We start from the raw sequence: 19700 nt of genomic DNA, 5'->3' as shown, positions 1-19700 counted from the left end.
ACATTATGTAATTAAATATACGTATAAAACAGCTTTACATCAATAGTATAATTTACACTGTCGTGCAATTACATTTGTCCTTTGGATGACCATTCATAGTTTCATACAACGTCACAGTCAATAAAAACAATAGTTATTTTTAATAATGTGACGTTACCTAATTAGATATGCGTATAAAATTATTTTACTTAAATTCTTTTTTAGATTATTGATGTTTTTATCAAATCACGTGAAGACGTCAAATTTCTTTATGTGTTGTTAGTAACACTTGTATGAAATAATTCGAATTTTATGAGATAATTTTTTTTATAATTGATATAATTGTTTAATAATGTTTTTTTTTAAGATTTATATTTTAATTTATCAATTTTTATAGCTAATTATTTTATCCTTAGTCCAAAAAATTTTATACATTTATGATTTTTTTGAATAAAATCTACTGTAAAATGAAGATTTTGAAAAAAAATAATTTAGCATTGATTTAAGAAATTTAATCTTATTTAAATTAATATTAGTTAAAAATATTAATTTATAATATATTAGTTTGGATAATTTAATTATTTGTAATTTTAAATTTTTTTAATTTATTTGTTAATCAATTTTATTCATAATTTACGTTTTCATTATTAATCAACTTTTGTTAAGACAATATTTTTATTTGTAGCCAAATAAACAACTTATGAGTTGTAGTCTTTTTTTTTTTCGAAATTTATTTCTTAGCTGAAACCTGAAATTTATTGTTTCAAAATATATTATGTCAATATATACAGTAAAATACTTTTATAAATAATTAAAAGTAGACATATATTAATATATACCATTACGATTTCTGGTATCAGACTGCATTATCTTTTTCTATATTTGTGACTAAAATATCTTTTTAAAATAACAAAAAAAAATAAATTCAACCTTAATCTGAAAATTCAAAAAAAGAAAAAAAAATCAAAACCAAATATCGAGAAAACAAGTAATAGATTATGATTCTAGTACAAACACAACTGAGGAGATCATGATTTTCTGGAAATTTCTCATCTCTTGGCACAACCAAAATACTTCAATTGAAAAAATGGAGTAAATGAATGTCTCATTTCCCCTGAAACCCCACTTTTCGCCCACAATGCTTCCCGGTAATGAATGTCCTGTACCCACAGTATTTCTTGTTGCATTACATTTGTGTTGAACCCCATTAACATAGCATGTTCAAAAGGAAATTTCAAATGTGTTTACCAAGGCTCTTACTTGATTTGTGAAGCCTCCAAGCCACCCACGACGGATTTGATATCGATCTCACTATGCCACTCTATCATCGATGCAAATCCCTTCCTCACTTGCTATGCCGGTACGTCTTCCTTTACGCTCTGCTCGATTTGTGATACACAATCGCTGTTATCGATTTTCCGCCGTCGCTAGGAGAAGGAACCCTCCTTTAAGAACAATAAACCCTAAAACGACTTTCAACTACATCGTATCACCTGTTTCTCTAATTAACTTCGTAATTAACATTTAGCACAGAGCCAAAACAATTACCCTACCTTCATTAGCATTTTTACCGTGGTTCACAAAGTCAACTTCTATGGTCAGCATACTCCAAAGGTGGCATGCGTCACATTTTTATTGGATGTTCTTCCTTTGGTAATCTTTAAGCGAGAAAAATATAATGCTAAAGAAGAGGTGAAAAGGGAGAAACTATCACCATATTAGCAATTATAACATGACCAGTTCTTATGCTTTTCATTTATCTTTTTCCATCCACAGGTTGAAAGCATTTAATAGGATTATGGACTGTTGCATTTCGTTCAATGGATGATATAAAGGAAACTGTTAGAATTTCTGGTGAAAGATTATGTCGTGCCGTAGCCACACTGACAACAAGGATTTGTGATGTCTCTCTAACTGATATATCAGATGCACACAAAGAATTGAATATAGTTTTACCCCTTTTGCTTACAGAAGGTATACTAAGTAAGGTTGACAGTGTTTGGAAGGCTTCAATTGGAGTTGTAATGAAGCTTACAATGGTTAGGAATTTATCCAATGGTATCGACTCATTATATTCAATTAATAAGTGATCTGTTTTTTAAGAAGCTATACTATGTTGTTGTAAAAATTTCTTTATCTTGAAATAGAATGGTTCCTTTTCAGCATGCTGGAACTGCAATCCGTCCACATATGGCTGATCTGATTTGCTGCATGCTCGAAAGTTTATCAAGCCTAGAAGACCAAGGGCTCAATTACATTGAGGTTTGTTTAAGTGATACATTCATATTTTTGCATAATTTACTCACTAAGGCTTGTTCATTCATATGTTTTATCTCTTATAGCTTCACAGCAAATGTCAGAATACAGTCAGATAAGCTTGAAAATTGAGAATTTTCATTACTAAAGGCTCTCCTATGTGGGAGACTTTGGACTTGTGCATAAGAGTTGTTGATGCAGAATCATTGAACACATTGATACCTCGACTTGCTCATTTAGTGCGTTCTGGGGTGGGTCCAATACCAGGTATGCTTTTGAGAAGCTTCTGTCAATTCAGATAGGGATTTGTAGATAGGATTTTGGGGGTTTAGTAGAAAGGAGTGTGCAAATTGTGTAGATGCATCATGTTTTCCATAATGTATATTTCTCAAATAAATAAAATACAATTTCGGTGATAAATATGATGATCATCATGATACTTTGGTTCTCAAGAATTGTTGTTTCGATATTTAGATTGTCCTCATTCTATGCTTTTTTTTAATTCTTATTGTGGAGGTTTTCACCCGAAACTTGCATATCTTTGTACTAGTAAAGATTTGTTTGTTGTTGAAGTAGGAGAAACAAAAATTCATCAATTCCAATTATACTATGTTTTAGAAGTAGCTGCTTCATTATATTTCTTAAAACTTGATGTCACCCTTGATATGTTTCACTTTATACTTATCACTTGGCAGTTTGAGAAATATCTTTCCTGTTTTAATAAAAAGAATTTTAAGAATATAGCTGAAACGTGTCCAACTCTAGGTCACTTTAGATTGTAAGGTGGACACATCTCACTGCAACATATGTCGTGCTGCAGTTATAATTATTTAGATAAATGACAAAACGGGCCTCTGTAGATCATGCTTTGATTTTAATGCCATTTGAGGACCAACAGTTGCTAAAAGCTGTACCTTTTACGTGGAGTGCTGTATTGGTTGAATATGCACTGGTGAGATTATGTAATGAATATACCTGGGTGTAAATTGGTTCAGGCATCTGAATTTTAAATTGTTTTACTGAATATGCTCACAGCTCACCTAAGACAATTTCATGGTGATAATAAAAGTACTGCATGAATACCAAAAAATTCTCATGCAGGTTTGAAGATGATAAAAGTGTTTCCAACATATTTGAAGAACTATGGGAAGAATATACCAGTGGGGAATGAGTCACCCTTAACTTGGTACTTAGGTGAAATTGTTTCCCTTATTTGTGAGGCATGTCATCATCATCATAGGCAAGTAAAAGAAAAGTAAGTGATTTTCTTCTGCCCTAGCTGTTGGATTGATTTAAACTTTATTTCATCTGAGTTATTTTCGTTCAAAGATTCACAAATTTTCTGTTGTACCTGCAGTCTTCCCAGGCTATATGAACAGGTTTGTGCCTAGTATTGAATTTATTAAAAACAGCAGAGGATAACTATTTCAGTAATTTAGTGTTTTTACTATAAAATAGTGGAGGATAACTAGTATCAAATCTTGATTAATTTTAGTATACTTTACCAGGTTATAAAAGCGTTTGGCAATCCAGATTTCTTGAATATGGTATTTCTTTTGTTGCTTGATATGACCAAGTCAGCACCCTGGAATCTAGCCAGCAACCTTTGGCCGGTGATACTGCAAAAACAAGTGATGACAAGTTCTAGATCTTCATTTATATGTTGCAATTCTTTTTACTCATTAGATAGTTTATGACTAATGGAGGGTACTCCAATAATTAGTAGCAAAAGGAAGAAAAACTATAGATAGAAATTTTAAGAAAGATTTGAGATTTCAATGGTCTGTTTATATATTTGGTTTATCTTTGGATACTATATGGCAATGGTGTTTGGTTTATGATGTTGATGCCATAGACTGTACAAACTTTTTTACTGATATATCTTCTTTGTAGATTCGGACAGTGTTGAAGAAATTTTGGTTCCGCATACCAAACTTGTGGTGTGTCTAACCTTTTGCATCCATGTGGCTAATACCAATATAAGTGATATTCTTGAAAATCAAGAGAGCTTAATGCTTCTGTACGCAGTATTTATCGATTTCAGCCATTGTTAGATGTATTTATGAGAGGTTGTAGCAGTTATTCGTTAGAAAGGGTAGAGAGACACAGGCACAAATAACAGTCGGTAATTGGTTTTCTGAGTAGCTACTAGCTATTGTTGAGAAGGACAGGAAAAAAATTTCCAAGATACGTGTTACACACTGCGACAAGAGGGCCTCGGTATTTATAGTATTTATGGTACAATAGTTAAAGCTTTTAAGGGTTGGTCTCAAAATTTATTTCGTATTCAATTAAATATGGGCACATGTGATTGTGGGTTTTTTTGTCACTTTATTTTCCTATGTTGTCATGCACTTGCTGCTTGTGCCACCGCAAGTGTCGAGTGAAAAACATATGTTGATCCGATGTACACACAATAGACTGTGTTCAAAGTGTACAAGGTTGACTTCTGAGAAGCCATGGTATATGTTTACGTCCTAATCCTACCATGTGTAGGAAAGCAACCGGTAAACCTTATCTTTCAATTGTGATTACTATTATACCTCTTTATCTCCCAACAGTATTTTTTGTGCATTATGCTAGTTTCAATCAGCCAATTATAACTTGTGTCATATTGTGTACATTTGGCGTAAAATGTCACCAGTTTCGACTCATACACTCGATAGTCTACACCTCTACAGATGATACAATCTTTGATAGCCATAATCACAATCTCCCTGAAACTGAATTTCATTCTCACGACGAATTTACTGTCCACCATAACAGGAGGTTCTGCTACAAAATATATATTTAATAAATAACTAATAAATATACTTTTTAAAATTATAAGTTATCTATCAATTATAAACAAATATTTCTGAATTTATATTTCTAAAATCGATTAACAACTATACATTATAAATAAATATTTAAATATGTAAATTAAATTACACATAAATAATAAATATATATTTAAATGCTTATTTAAATATATTTTCTTAAATTAATATAAATTTAATAAATTAATTTACATATAAATATATATTTAACAAATTAATGTAAATTAATTTACATATAAATTAACAATTAATATATATTTAAATAAATATTTAATAAATAAATACTTAATAAATCAAATATTATTTAATAAATTATAAAACACAGATCACATGTTACTCATAGATTCACAATTGACAAAATATTATTTCTTTTTAGACTAGTCAAGTAATTATTCTAAAATTAACTAAATCTACAATATTAATCTATTATATATACAAATATCTTTATTCATACCTACATTCATATATTTAGGAAATTTCAATGCATGCATGGCCTCTAAATCTAATATGCATATAAAAGATGGCACCTCAAACAAATGCTGGTTTGCTAGTGTATTTACCACTTCCGACACATATGACTTCAGAGTGTCATCAACTTGATCTTCATCTTCATCTGGATCAACGACCTCGTAGTTGCTTTCAAACTCCTCTAAGCTATCAATATTGTAATCTTTTGATTCAATATTTTGGTTGGCTTTAGATTGTTCAAACTCAATATACAACTCGATGAACAACATTTGGGAGCGAGTTTCAATATATATTAAAAACATTTCTTGCATGCTCGTTTCATCGGTTATATATTTAGTTTGAAATTAAATGAACCCACCAAATATTGACATAGGATACCTGTATGAAATACATGACACTCTTCTTGGTATTTAAGAATCTATATTCTCACAAATTACACCTTTTAGTTCTTCAAATGAGAGTGCGAATGGAATAATAATATCTAATCGATTCTCATAAACAAATTTCACTCCTTCATATGTTTGTAACAACATCTGACCATGATAATATACTTTTAACATAACTCTATCATTTACTTTTTCTACTCAAATTGAAAATACTAAATCAAACTATGATTTTTAAAAACAGAAAAAAAAAGAAGAACTTATGAAGAATGGAAGGATAAGAGATAGAGAATATGAGAAGAATGTAGGAAGAAATAAGAAACGAAGAAGAACAAGACTCGTAAAAGAAGAGCTTGAGCTAAGGAACCAGAGGAAGAGAGTATGAGAATGTTCGAAGAAATGAGACACAACAAAGAACAAGAGGAGAGTTCTGCGTTTGGTTATATTTTTTTGGTGACAAGAAAATAAAGAAAAACAAAAGATAAAGCTAGAACAGAATTAAGATATATCTCGCTGGAGAAGATCTCCAAGCTTTCTCAAAGGCTACAAGAGCTCAACTTGGGGGGCTCATGTTTAGAGCAGGACATCTCGCTATGGCGTCAGTAATGTATTGACAGTTTGCTAAATAAGATCAACAGTAGCTTTCCATCTCCACTTCAAGATCTCTTGGATTTTGCTAACCAAATCCTTGTCCAAACAATGAGCTCCCATGTTTTGATCACCAATCAAATTAAAAGCTTTTAAGTAATCTGTTTCACAAGTTACTTCTCTATGGCCAGCCTCCCACGATAATAGTAATCTTTGCCAAATTGCAAATAATTCAGATTGTCGTACACTCGCATAAGGGAGAGCTCCCATGTAGCCTCTCAACCATAAACTGTAAGAACCAAAAATTTAATAGCAGTTTAAAATAAGATAAAATAATAAATTAATTGTCCGTAATAGATTCAAAAATTTAGACATCTTAATTTAAAAAGTTAAAGATGAGATTCGAATTCAATAAATTATTTTAACTTGAAAAATGTAATTTTCTGTGAAAAATTTGCGTAAAAACGTGTACTGGTAAATTAGTTCACAGTACCGGCTTAAACTTGTCTGGTACTATATAAGAGTAATAAAAATAGTAGAAAAGTTCAGAAAAATATTTAGAATTAAAAATCAGGCGCTAATTTTAAAATTTTTAGTTCAAAGTTGGGCCAAACGAACCTAAAATACTAAGCGGTTAGACCAGACCTAAGTTGGGCCAAATTCCAACATATAAATACACAAAAAAATGAAGCCTTCAACCTCATAACAACACGAAACACAGCAGCTGAGTTGAGGGAGAGGAGAAGAGGGTTTACTATTCACTCCTCTCTTCATTTGCTCATAACTTGAGCTACGATACTCCGATTTGCGTGCCATTTGTGATCACGCGTAGCTCTTGCTGAGTCCGTCATTTTTACCTAAACAAAGTTGGTAAGAACTCGAAATTCATACTCCAGTTTTCTGCCCTAATAGATTTCACATTTTGGTTTTATTTATTGAGTAGATTCTTTGATTTTGGTTGTTTAGGGGTGATCTAGCATTAGGTTATTGTTGGATTTTGTCCCTAATACCGTCGAATAAGGTAAGTCGCTTCGAAACCCTTGTGGTTTGGTGTATTTGTGAGCCTTAGATATTGATTATAATAAATTAATTGTGTATAGCTTGAATTTGGTGATTAGTGGAGTTGGTTTTTGGCTATTGGATTGTACCTTGGTTGCTGAAGCTTTGTGGAAGCCTGTTTGAAACCATTTTTGGGTGTTTTGTGCGTGTTGAGAATCAGCCAAAGTATGGTTTCAGTTTTCTTTAGTTAATATGTAATGTTTTGTGAAACTTAGGCTAGTGGACCTTAGGATAGGATTGAATTGATATTAGTTATTGATGATTGTTGATGATTGATGATGAATATTGATTGTTGTTGATAAATGATGCGGATTAAGGATTTTGACAATGATGAAATTGATGAATAATGATTTGTGAAGGTTTGAATTGGTAATTGTGGAGAGTGGTGATGTATGCGTGAAAATTGTATAAATAATGGTTGATTTTGGAACTAAATGCTTAGGTGTTGTAGGGTTGAACAATGATAAAATTGTAATTGGTAATGTGTAGGAAAGTGTAAGATTGGATTTGAGTGTGTTTGAATTTGGTTTGGTTGAAAGTTTTGGAAAACTAGATAACCTTGCAATTTTTTATAAAACCTTGTTTTTTATGACTTTGATGAGGTATAACTTGGCCTCCAAATCTTTAATTTTGATGAAACTTGATATAAGTGAAATTTGGATCTGAGAGGTTTAATACGTTCGAAGAATGGATGAAAAATGTTTTAAAATGAGAAAGTTATGCGCATTTGAAGTTTGGGATAAAATTCTGAATACTGCAGCTTTTTAACTTTTTCAAAGATTTTGAGGCATGCGTACGCGACACTGACATGCGTACGCGAGAATGTCGTTTTTACAGGCATGCCACATGACTTGTAACATGCGACATGGCAACCCTTACTGTTTCAAGTGTTCGCATACGCGTACGCGACCTTGGCAATTTGACACTCATGAGTACGTGAGAACGGGCACGCGTACGCATGATTCCTGTTTTTCTAAAAACTTGTTTTTTTAAAATTTGAATGGTTCCTCTAGTTTTCTAAATTCCTTTAATGTCTATTTAGGACTATTAGCTAGTGATTAGGCTTTAAGACTAGTGAGGATGGGTTAGGTGACTTAAATTAGATATTTTCTATTATGAGTTTAGAAGATGGTGACTTAGGCTTGGGATATAATGTGGATGGATTAGTTATGTGAATTGATGGAGCGCTAGATTGATGATGAATTAGAGAAATGGAGCACTGATGATGATTTTGGAACTTGGAAAAGAATAGTGGACTTATTGGATATTAAAAGTGATCTCTGAATGATAAATTATGGTGATTAATTGTTCTGGTGAGTCGCTATGCGCCTCGAGCAAGGACGGTGGTGAATCTCGGTTGTCGAGATAGCGATGCTAGCATAGGGATTGTGGCAGTCTCTCGCCTACGTTCAGATGTGAGGGTTGAAGTAGTATCCTGCTCGCATAACCTTCTCTGCCGCAAGAGTGCGCAGGGCACTATATCCCTGGGATTCGCATTATAGTGTGCCGGACACTATATCCCTGGAACGATAGTGTGCAGGGCACTATGTCCCTAGGTGCACAAGAGTGTGTAGGACACTATATCCCTGGCGTGGCAGAAAGTCTACATCCGAAAGGATGTGTCGGATTGGCAACTTTGAACCGACAATGTGAATTATATGCATCTTCTATATGTTTGTTTCCTTTGCTTAACTTCTGTTATGTCTAAATAAATCACATGCCTACTTGCTATTTGTTTTACTTGTTGTATATGTATATTATTTGTGCTTTATTTGTTTGCATTACCTGTGTTTTCTGCTGGGATTGAAGAGGCTCGGTAGGCGATGGCGATGGGATCACATGGAGGATAGGTTAGTGAAGGCTGCCGGACGGCGGTAACTAGTATTAGTTAGAAATCCCTTAAGTTAGATTATCTTGTATATGGTTGAATTTATATAATTCTTTAAACTTGAAGTTCTAGGATTGCCTTTGGCTTTTCGAAACCATATATCTTATCTATTGGGCACTGTTATCATAATGAGAACCTCCGGTTCTCATACCATATGTTGTTGTTATTTTTCAGATGCAAGTCGTAACCCACCTCAGTGACTTTGCAGGATGGTGATAGAGCAGAGGATTGCTTTTATCTTTTGTATTTTGTTTATTTTGCTTTGGTGTTCTCTCACTTTTTGTATATTGTACTCATTGCCTTAGATGCTTAACTTTGAGAGATAGGATGTTGCTATTTTAAACTTCAAAGTTCTGTTGTATTTCAGTTTGAGCTGGCCGGCCTAAACTTTGCAGGCTGTAACTAGTTCTCTTTTGTATACAACACGTTTAGTTATCATGTGTGAACGTTTCACACATTGTATCTCTATTCTATGTGTCTTGAATCCTTTATTCTTTTCATCGGGCTTCTAGTTATATTATTTCTTGATTACATATTATTGTATGGAGCTTTAGAACTGTCGTCATGCTTTATCGCCTTTGCTTCACGACTATAGGGTGAAGCTTAGTGTGATAGGGTGTTACATAAACCATCTGAATTTCTAATAAAACAGCCAAATCCCGCCTTACAACTATCATAAAAAAACACTTGCATAACAATTAACCTTAATCAAATCTTGAGGAGGAGTCCAAGTAAAGCTGATGGAGTGAGCAGCGTGAAGAACCTTATTTGAAAAAATATTCTGAAGCTCAAAGTATAAAGATAGATAAGACCCACCACTTTATCAACAGACCAGACTTCATTAGAATTGAACATATCATTATTCATATCCCTCCAAATCCACCAAAGGCAAGTAAAAAATAGGAATACATTAGTACTCTAACAATTATTAATCCAAAAAACTAGGTCCAAGCACTGTAGATCAAAATTCAACTTCTTCCAAATGTTTCTGGTCTTTCGGCAGCACCTAAAGCAATGCAGAATGGTTTCTGGTGTAGACTGACACCTCAGACAAAGATTGAAAGTTGCAAAGTTTTTCTTAAATCGAAATTCTACAATTGGAACCACATCATGAAGGCAAAGCAAACCAGGAATTTGATTTTTTCCAGAATTTGTAACTACTACAGCTATAACCAATTCCCACACTCATCCCAACCGAACTTGCACTGAGTCAACCACTTGTAACCAAGGTTGCGAGAACTGGACCAATCAATAAACCGGTAAGATTACTGGTTCACTGATTCGACCGGAGATTAATCGGGATTCAACCGGTTTAATTAAATATTAAATAAAATTATTAAAAATTTAATATATAATTTCAATAATTTCTAACTTAATAAAATTCAAAGTATACAACTTCCATTGTGGTTTACATTGCAATTGATGAAATTACAAACAATAGCAAAAAAAGGCAGTTTATACTGATAGCTGTAGATTCGTAGCAGTTGCAAAGACTTCTAAAACCACTATAGGCCTCAATTGCATGTATAATGCAATTTAAAACCCTAAACTCAAAAGGTATTATCAGTTGAATCTTACATACACAAGAAGGTTTGCTGCCAAGCTTTGTTATACAATAAAAACTATGTGCTTCTCATAAGCATTTATACTCATGGTTGATTCAAGAGAGTTAGTGCCTTTCTCACCCCCTACCTTTTATGCACTTTCACTCTTAAATCTTATCTCTAATTAAATAGCTTTTTCACCCAATTTATGGCAGCTCATTTTTACTTACTAGAACCACTATAAATCAGGTATTTGAAAACTGATTTACTGGGATTTCTATTATCAAGAAAGCAAACAATAACCATTATCACATTTCCATTACAAGCTTCAATCAGAACCATTCACATGAGAAAATTTTGCAATAATTTTATCCACAATTCCAGTACTAGCTAGAAACTCCCTAGATGATCAGAATAATGAACCAACAATATCCCATCTTCTCTCCCTCACCCCTCTTCACAGTAACTAAGATAAACATTGTACATGATCAAATTCATAAGCATAAAAAGATTCAATGTTTACAGCAATTCCAGTAACATTCACAATTACAACAGTTCAAAATCCAAAATTATATCAAAATTCTATTCAGCATTACAAAATTAACAAACTAAAAAACTGAAGAACTAAAGAACTCTACAAAAATTTATATAATTAACAAAATAAAAAATTAACTGAAATAAAAAACTGAAGAACTCATTGCAGCTTCATATAGTTAATAAAATAAAAAAATTTTAATTAAAAAATTATAGAACTCATTGCGTTAGAGAGAAGAAAGAAGGTCCAAAGTCCACGGCGGCAGAACAGATGCTCGGTAGGATAGAGGTGGCCGACGACAGAAGCTTCGATGTTCTAACCGACCAGCCGCCGCCGACGATGACAGAATCTTCAAACCGTGCTTCCGACGACAAAAGCTTCAGAGTTTAAACGAACAGACGACGACTATACGCCGATTGAAGCTTCGAACTGCGACGATGGCAACCGCTGGTGGTCATTGCCGGTGTCGATTGGGCTAGGGATGTGGAGTTCCTTCTGGCTTCTGCAGTTCTGCTTGTTGAAGGAAAGGGAAATTAGGGTTGAGGGAGGGCTGGGAGGCGTGGTGACTTCCTTGGGTTAGGTAGGGGAGTGACTTTTTGTTTTTATTCAGCGTCGAAAACGACACCGTTTTGGGGAGTGTTAAGAAACACGAACTCAAAAAAACCCGTCCAGTTCACCGATTAACCGTCGGTTCGGCCGATTTTTTCATCGAGTTTTTGCAGAACGGTTCTGACATTCAACATGACCGGTTAGGTGACCGGTTTTCGGTTAACCTGATTGAACCGATCGGTCCGTTCCGATATTCAGAACCTTGGTAATTCTTCACGCCATGCAGCACTGCCTCTCTACTCCTGAATCTGTGACCAACCCGAAACTCCACACTATCGTCGGTGTTATAATCATCGGCCCCCATATTTGAATACAAAGTTTCCTTATGCATCGCATCCAAATCCAATGTATGGTAGTGGTTGGGTACAAATGATAACTCTGAAATTTGAGGCGGAGCAGACAAAAAGTATCGAACTGATCCACCAACAAGAGTTTCAAGTATGAACTCATCATCGTCGTCATCATCAGAGGAACCACTTTCGTGGCTATCACAACATACTCTTCGTCGAATCCCTTGTCCTCAACCTCCATGTCCTACACTGGACTAGCACAGTGCAACAGTGGTGGTGCGAGCAGAGGGTCATCTGGTACAAAATTCGATCCACTACCACCACCACCAACACCACGAACCTCCGTAGGAAACTCCATCACTTGTTCTACCATAATTCTGCCGTGCACATCAAACATTAGGCGCACATGCTCATCGCTATTGAGGCAGAATAGACGAAACCGAAATACACTGTTTCCCATCGATGCTAGCGTCCTATACCCAAACCTATCAGCCTCTTTTCTCTCACCACCGCCCACGTGCGTCAATATCATGCTCTTTAACTCTGACAACAAAATTACTCTTTGAGTTCGAAACAACGTAGGATTCTCACACTCAAATATAACCCTGTTGCACTGTTTCTCATCTGACAGTTAGGATACACCATCACAACAAAGAAACCACTGGCACTAGACATTTTTGTTAAGTTTTTCGAAGAAAAATGAAAGAGAAAGAAGAATTGATAGATTTCTAAGAAATACCAACGATTTTTTAATCCTTTTATAAGGGATTGATTTTTGTCCTATTCTATCTCGTTTATTGTGTAAATATTTTTTTTATTCCCATGTATATGGTTTACAGTGTAAACCAGATAAATTTAGTCATATCTCGTTTACTGTGTAAAAGGGATATGACCAAATTTAACTCGTTTACACTGTAGACAAGATAAGTCACTTTTGTAAATACTCTCAAATTAAAATATATTTGTAATTAAAATATTTATTTTATTTATTTAAAAAATTTATTAGTTTCACCTTTTATCTATATAATAAAAATACGCATAGAAATACCTAGATGTCAATTATTTTTATTTTGTTTGAACAAATATGACTATTACAACTTTTAAAATAAATGCAATTTACCAAATGCACCCTTAATTAGTCTATTGTCATGTCTTATTTAACGTGGTATTATCTAATCTAATAGTATTCTAAAATATGCTTGCTTCTCTTTCATATGTATACTAAATAAATAATAACCTGTTACTATCTAAATTTTTTTTCAACCTCATTAATATTAATATGTTCAAATGAATATTATTTTTATATGTCACGATTTATGTTTCTATAACTTTTATTTTCTGAATTTCAAAAAACTGAAAAAGATTTATTATATAAAAATTTAAATACTATACATAAAAGTAATTGATTGGAATCATGAAATGTTATATTAACTTACATATTAAAAGCATTATATAAAATCATGCAAAAAAATTTTTCATCAATAAAATACTTTGTTATATAGGGATGCGTAGCTTGCTTGCTTTTGAAAAATGTCAAAAATATTGGCATTTTGTTTCTATATGGTGGCGCACATGTGACTCCTTGTCGTTTGTCTATTAAAAAGAACTGTTAATACTTAATAGTGACCAATGCATTTAATATGAAATAAGCTGATATAGGCACGTATAATAATTAGAGTTGAAGACGAAGGAATTTGTAGCACAGTATATACTAATTAAAACCTATGCTCTATGTTGAATTATCATGTGTGATTTTATTCATTACCATAATTAGTTAGATTCTTTAAACCAGTTTTCAAAAACAATTCTATTCTAACCTATACTGTTCATACTAGAGAGTGCCATCACTACAACAAAACCTAATTTAGATGACCATTTGGGGGAAGCGGTCATTCAAAACCGCCGTTGCTGCAATCCCTACATTCACATACCAGCGGTGAAACACAACCGCCTCTGAAGCACAAATCCAGCGGCAGCCATCACGCTCGTTCCACGGCGGTTCATGAATTCGCGCCATTACTTGCTCAGACCGCCTAATTTCTCTTTCCTTCGCACTTCTCGCTAGCTCCACTACCCACTACTATCTGCCATGACCCCAATTTTTCGTTCTTCCCAAACCTAGCGCGCCCAGAACCCCAAGTGCAGTGAAAAGAAAATCTTCGTTCAAAACGAAAGTCTGCAACAAATCATTGATTAGCAAAATTATACGCATTTGTTCCTGTCCCTGGTAAGCTAATCGTGTTTTTCTTTGTTCTTTTCTGATTCAATGTTATGCTTCTTCTAGTTAACAATCACTGATAGATGATTATCTTATTCTCTAGTTGTTTCTCCTTCTTGTTCATCGCTCTGAACGCACGAATTTCTCTCCTGGAAGTGCAAATTTCTGCAATTTAAGGTTACTCTGTCTCTTTCTCTACTATTAGGAATTTAGGGTTTATTGGATATAAATTGTAAAGAGAAATTCGTACTTTCTTTTTTTGGTATTAGAATGAATTCGTACTTATTACTTAATTAATTAAAAGACAATCTAGCTTGAAACTAATAATGGGAAATTGTCCGATGAAGTATTGCGCTTGAAGAACAATTTATGTGATTTGATTTGTATTCAATCAGTCTAATTTCATTGATGAATTCATCATTGCGATCGGAATTGCATATTTGATAATATTTTCTGTTTAAATTAGTTCTCAATTGAGGTCTAAATTATGAAGTAAAATGAGCAACTAAGAGAAGAAGGGAGGGTGTGTTTGTTTATTTGTGAGCAAAGTAAAAATTCTGCAGAGAACAATAATCATGACAAATAAAAAAAGAAGAAAAATCTGAGATACAAAACACAAGAAGAAATGGACCCAAAACTGATTGCAGGTAGAATCTGACTACAATGGAATAATAAAACTCCAAAGAAACCACCACGCATGCATATCAGAGAGGTATTTAAAGTGTTTGATTAATTGGGTTTTGCAGGTTTTTAATCTGAAATAGTTATCCTTTCTGGTCTATATTCTTAGCAAAGGGAGCCAAATTGAGTCAAGACCAACTTTGGCACAGGTAATAATTATTAGTATTTTTAGATTTGTCATATTTTGTTGATGAATATTGATAATTAAAGTTAGCAAAATTGGATTATTTATTTTATTATGAATGCTAGCCTTGTTTGGTATTGATGTATTCATACTTCTATAGTCAAATAGCTACTGCCAAGTGCCAATACTATCCCTTTGTATTTGTCTCGTCTATACTTGGTAAAACTTTGGTAAATTAAAGCTGTACTATAATGTATCTATATTCTATACTTATCCACACCACTAGTGCTTGATATTAAGGGTCCCAATATTTTTATTTATTTATCAAACCTGAGAGCCTTGCATTGCATCACGCTGTAATAGAAAATTGTGAGAGATACTTGAAGAAAACAGTATCCAAACCATGACACAAAAACAAGTGTTAAAAAAAATGAAATGAACACGTGTTATGAGAATTGCCTACAGCCTGATAGCTTCTCTAGTTTATCCCTTCTCTATTTCTGTAAATTTAAAAAAAAAAAAAAGAAAAACTGGGCAATTTAAACAAAATTCTCCTTTAAGATAATAATTTATACTACCATCAACAGTTAAAAACTTGATAAATGGCAAAGATAAGAGATTTATGTCCATGGATGAAACATCATTGCTTCTGTTTTTTGTTGATGTCACATGCATCTGCTGCTGTCTTCAGCTGAAACCAAAAAAGGTCTTAGGGAAGATTTCAGGATTTAAACTAATTGACAACTAAAACAACCCAAGAGAAGGAATTGGACATAAGTGCAAGCTAAAGAATAAGTTAACCTGATTTTTTTATTATTACTTTACATGCTCTTCTTTGATTAGAAACAGAACACATGCACACACATTTAGAGGTCCAAAAGGCTTGATTCATTATACAGTTATTTGTTAGTTTTGTGCCTCTTTATATATACATATGTGAGTCATTTAGCTTTTACAAACTTTTATAAACTAAATAGTTCATGAATACTCAAATAAGATGGATGAAATTAGTTCTTTATATAAACTTAAAACTGCTGATTTCCTATCGTACTTCTCTTCCATGTTCTCTGTTCTGCACCTTTTTTATTGACATTTTACTATATGCTTCAATAGATCATATGATGCAGAGACTCCATGCAGAGAACAATAAGCATTACTCTATTGAAGCATAGACCATTCAACTTTACATAGCGAATATGACTAAAACAATTAGTATTATGCTAACTGCGAAGTTTAATGGAGACATACTCATCAAAGTTGGTTGGTGATGGGGATTACCCTATTGTTTTTTTTTATAAACTGTTTTAATTAGTAATTTTATCAAGTGTTCTTAAAGTATATATTAGTTAAATTATTTTTTATTTATTATTATATTTGTTAGGGAAAAATTAAAGATTTAGCTAGAGAATACTAGAAATAAAAGAGAAATAGTATTTTTTATTTTTAAGATTGATTCACTTATTATTTTATTAGTATTAAATTGAAGATGAGTGGTCCTTAATTGAGAAACAAAGATATCAAGGGCATTTCTTGGAATAAAGAAGTAGATCAGGAATTCAATAGTTGAAGCATGCTTTGGGCTATTTTGTGCAATAGATTTGTGTCTATTTAAAAGTCACACGTAGTGTTATCATTGACATTTTTGTAGACTTTTACATTAGGACTTTTCATGAATGAGAGCTCAATGAGTAAAATTACTTCTTATATGGTTGAATAAGGACTTCACACTAGTTTTGAATATAATTAGTACTTAATTAAAGGTAAATCCGAATGAGTACCTAACTTCTAAACATGACAGATAGCCTGGTAATGGATCGTAAAAATTAGTCAACTTGCATAACAACTCTAGATCATAAATTAATTTACATAATCATTCATTAGTGTGTTCTCCGTGGTATGCGGTTATTTAGTTTTACTTGCTGTAAACAACACCGGACGTGCGTTTATTCTGATCATATTTTCATGCATTTACTATAGAGATATTTATTTTGTTGTTAAGATGGTCTTGAAGTTAAATTGTCTAGTTTTGAGTGCATAGCTAGCTAACTAATTATGAACTTTTTTTTTATGGAATTGAAAGAATGGAGAACGTACAGTAAATAGTGATGAGGCATTAACAGTTAAGACTTAAGAGTAGTACCATCTCTCTCTTACTTTCTTTGTGAAACTGCAAATGCAACTGCATCTGGAACTGCTGCGTTTTAGGTCTAAAATTGGTGCTATGTACAAGAATATTTATTCCAACCCGTAGGTGCGGTAAATGCATGCAATGACATCCAAATTTTATTATTTTAGGAGAGGGGGAGGGGGCAGGGGAAAACTATGATTTGAGCTGGTTTTTGGAATTGTATTTTTGATGTGCATTTGGGAGGATAACAATCCAACCTCTTGTGGGTTTTGCCAACCTACGTAGCTACTATCTTTCATCCATGTTAATTCATTTTTCTGATTCTAATTCTGATTCTTATTTTTTTATTTTTCTTTCGCAGTGAATGCTGTTTTGTTTGGAAGTAACATACCTACCTATTCCATTTTACTTATCTGCTGATTTTTTTTTTTTGAAAAACAAGTAAGTAACATCTCTTTTCCTATGGTTGGTAGATTAGTATTTTTAAAAAAATATATATTTACATAGTTATTACTAAATGGTGCACATGGCTTTAAACCAGAACAAATTACTTTAAAGCTATGGAAGTTCTGGATAAATCGTGGATTAAGAGACCACGAAATTCTCTTGAGTATGCACAAGGTGTCTCAAGATTTATTGAGTTCGCTTTTGCATTTAAAGGTATTATAGTTTTAAAGGTTAAGCTGATATGTTTCTTTAAGATAGATGTTGAAATTATTAAAGAAAAAAATTACATAGAAAAAGTGATAAAATTTAAAATTTTTTATGTATATATTATGTATCTATTAAAAAAATAAAAAACTTCTATTAATAAATTTTTTTCACATGTATATATATCTACATACATGTTAGCAAACAAAGCCTTCGTTTTTAATATCAGTGTTATTTGATGAAGAGGTGAACATGATCCGGTCCGAAAATTCGCTCCGAATATTTTTTGGGCTAATTTAGTGTAATTTTATCGAATTTAGGGTCGGATAAGGGTTTCAAAAATAGATCCAGTTATTATGGTCGGGACCGGGTCAAGGTAAACTCGGCTTCATCCAATTTCATGTGCACCTTAAAAGAACTAAAAAAATATATATTTTTGAATTAATTCTAATATTATGTTATGTTAATTATAAGTTTATTGTTTTATTTTTAATCATATTTATTGAATTAGAAAATACATCAAAGAAGCATGAAATTAAAATTTATGGACAAATTCAAATTCAAATATAGATATTAACTTTTCGATAATAAGTATGTTTTTTTCTTCTTTATAAATAAATGCATAATAATTTTTTGACATAAAATATATTAAGACCCGGACTTCACTGGGCTAGACCCGATTTTAGTGTGACCTGAAAGTAGTGTGATTTTACCAGATTTAAAATCAGATGAGAATTTCGTAATTTCACTAAATTTAAAATCGGATAAGAGTTTTAAAAATAGATCCGATTATTATTTAGTATCAGATTGGATCAAAATGAATCCGACTTCACCCGACTCCGTATATACCCTAATTTGATAATTGTTTTTTGATACTACTCTTTTCTCGACTCTGGTAACATACATAACTGGGCTTATATATTGTCCTCTTTAAAGTTGTGAACAGACCAAAGTCTTCCAGTTGGGCCACTGGGCCCACATGCTAACCTAGCCTCCTGAAGAGAAGAATATATCATTTAGACTTTCGATTATCAAGTCCAAAATAAAGAGAGACTTTCCATTATATACATTTAATTTTTATTCAATCTAAAGTTCTAAAAAATGGCCAACTAGTTATAGTAAAAAAGGTCAATTCTGAAGCCCCCGAATTCAAGTCTAAAATACATTTATTTCCTCTCCTTCTATTCCGTCTTATTCTACAAATTTAAACAGCCTAAACGAATAAAGTTAAAACAGGTTATCCGATAAATAAAATTATTGGTATAGCTATTTCTTCGAAATTTATTGATAAACATTTAGCAGAATTTTAATCAATTTTTTAACAAAATATGGAATATCTGCCATCTTCTTCCAATACTTTTGCATGGGATTTCTCTTCCAGATCCTCTTCCGAGTCTTTTTCTAGGTCTTCCTTCATTGGATCCTCTTCCTCGTTGCTAGTACTATTGGAGAATCTGAGTTGACGTAGATCACTTCGGAT

The 19700-nt window shown here is 32.8% G+C and overlaps 1 long non-coding RNA gene across 2 annotated transcripts; it reads left to right on the top strand.

Annotated features, from left to right (window-relative positions):
* The first annotated feature begins 14121 nt into the window (after positions 1–14121).
* On the top strand, positions 14122–19452 carry LOC107458339 (uncharacterized). Of its 2 annotated transcripts, XR_001586015.3 has the most exons (5): positions 14122–14645; positions 14740–14813; positions 15383–15466; positions 17931–18010; positions 18111–19452. It is a non-coding gene; the product is annotated as an uncharacterized LOC107458339 (long non-coding RNA). The 2 variants fall into 2 exon arrangements; XR_008001447.1 differs by having other exon boundaries at positions 14124–14645; positions 17931–19452.
* The last annotated feature ends 248 nt before the right edge of the window (positions 19453–19700 follow it).

This window comes from Arachis duranensis, chromosome 7, assembly GCF_000817695.3.
Source record: "Arachis duranensis cultivar V14167 chromosome 7, aradu.V14167.gnm2.J7QH, whole genome shotgun sequence".
Taxonomy (NCBI): Eukaryota; Viridiplantae; Streptophyta; class Magnoliopsida; order Fabales; family Fabaceae; genus Arachis; species Arachis duranensis.
The sequence above is the reverse complement of the archived record's forward strand: the minus strand, read 5'-3'. Positions and strand labels throughout refer to the sequence as shown.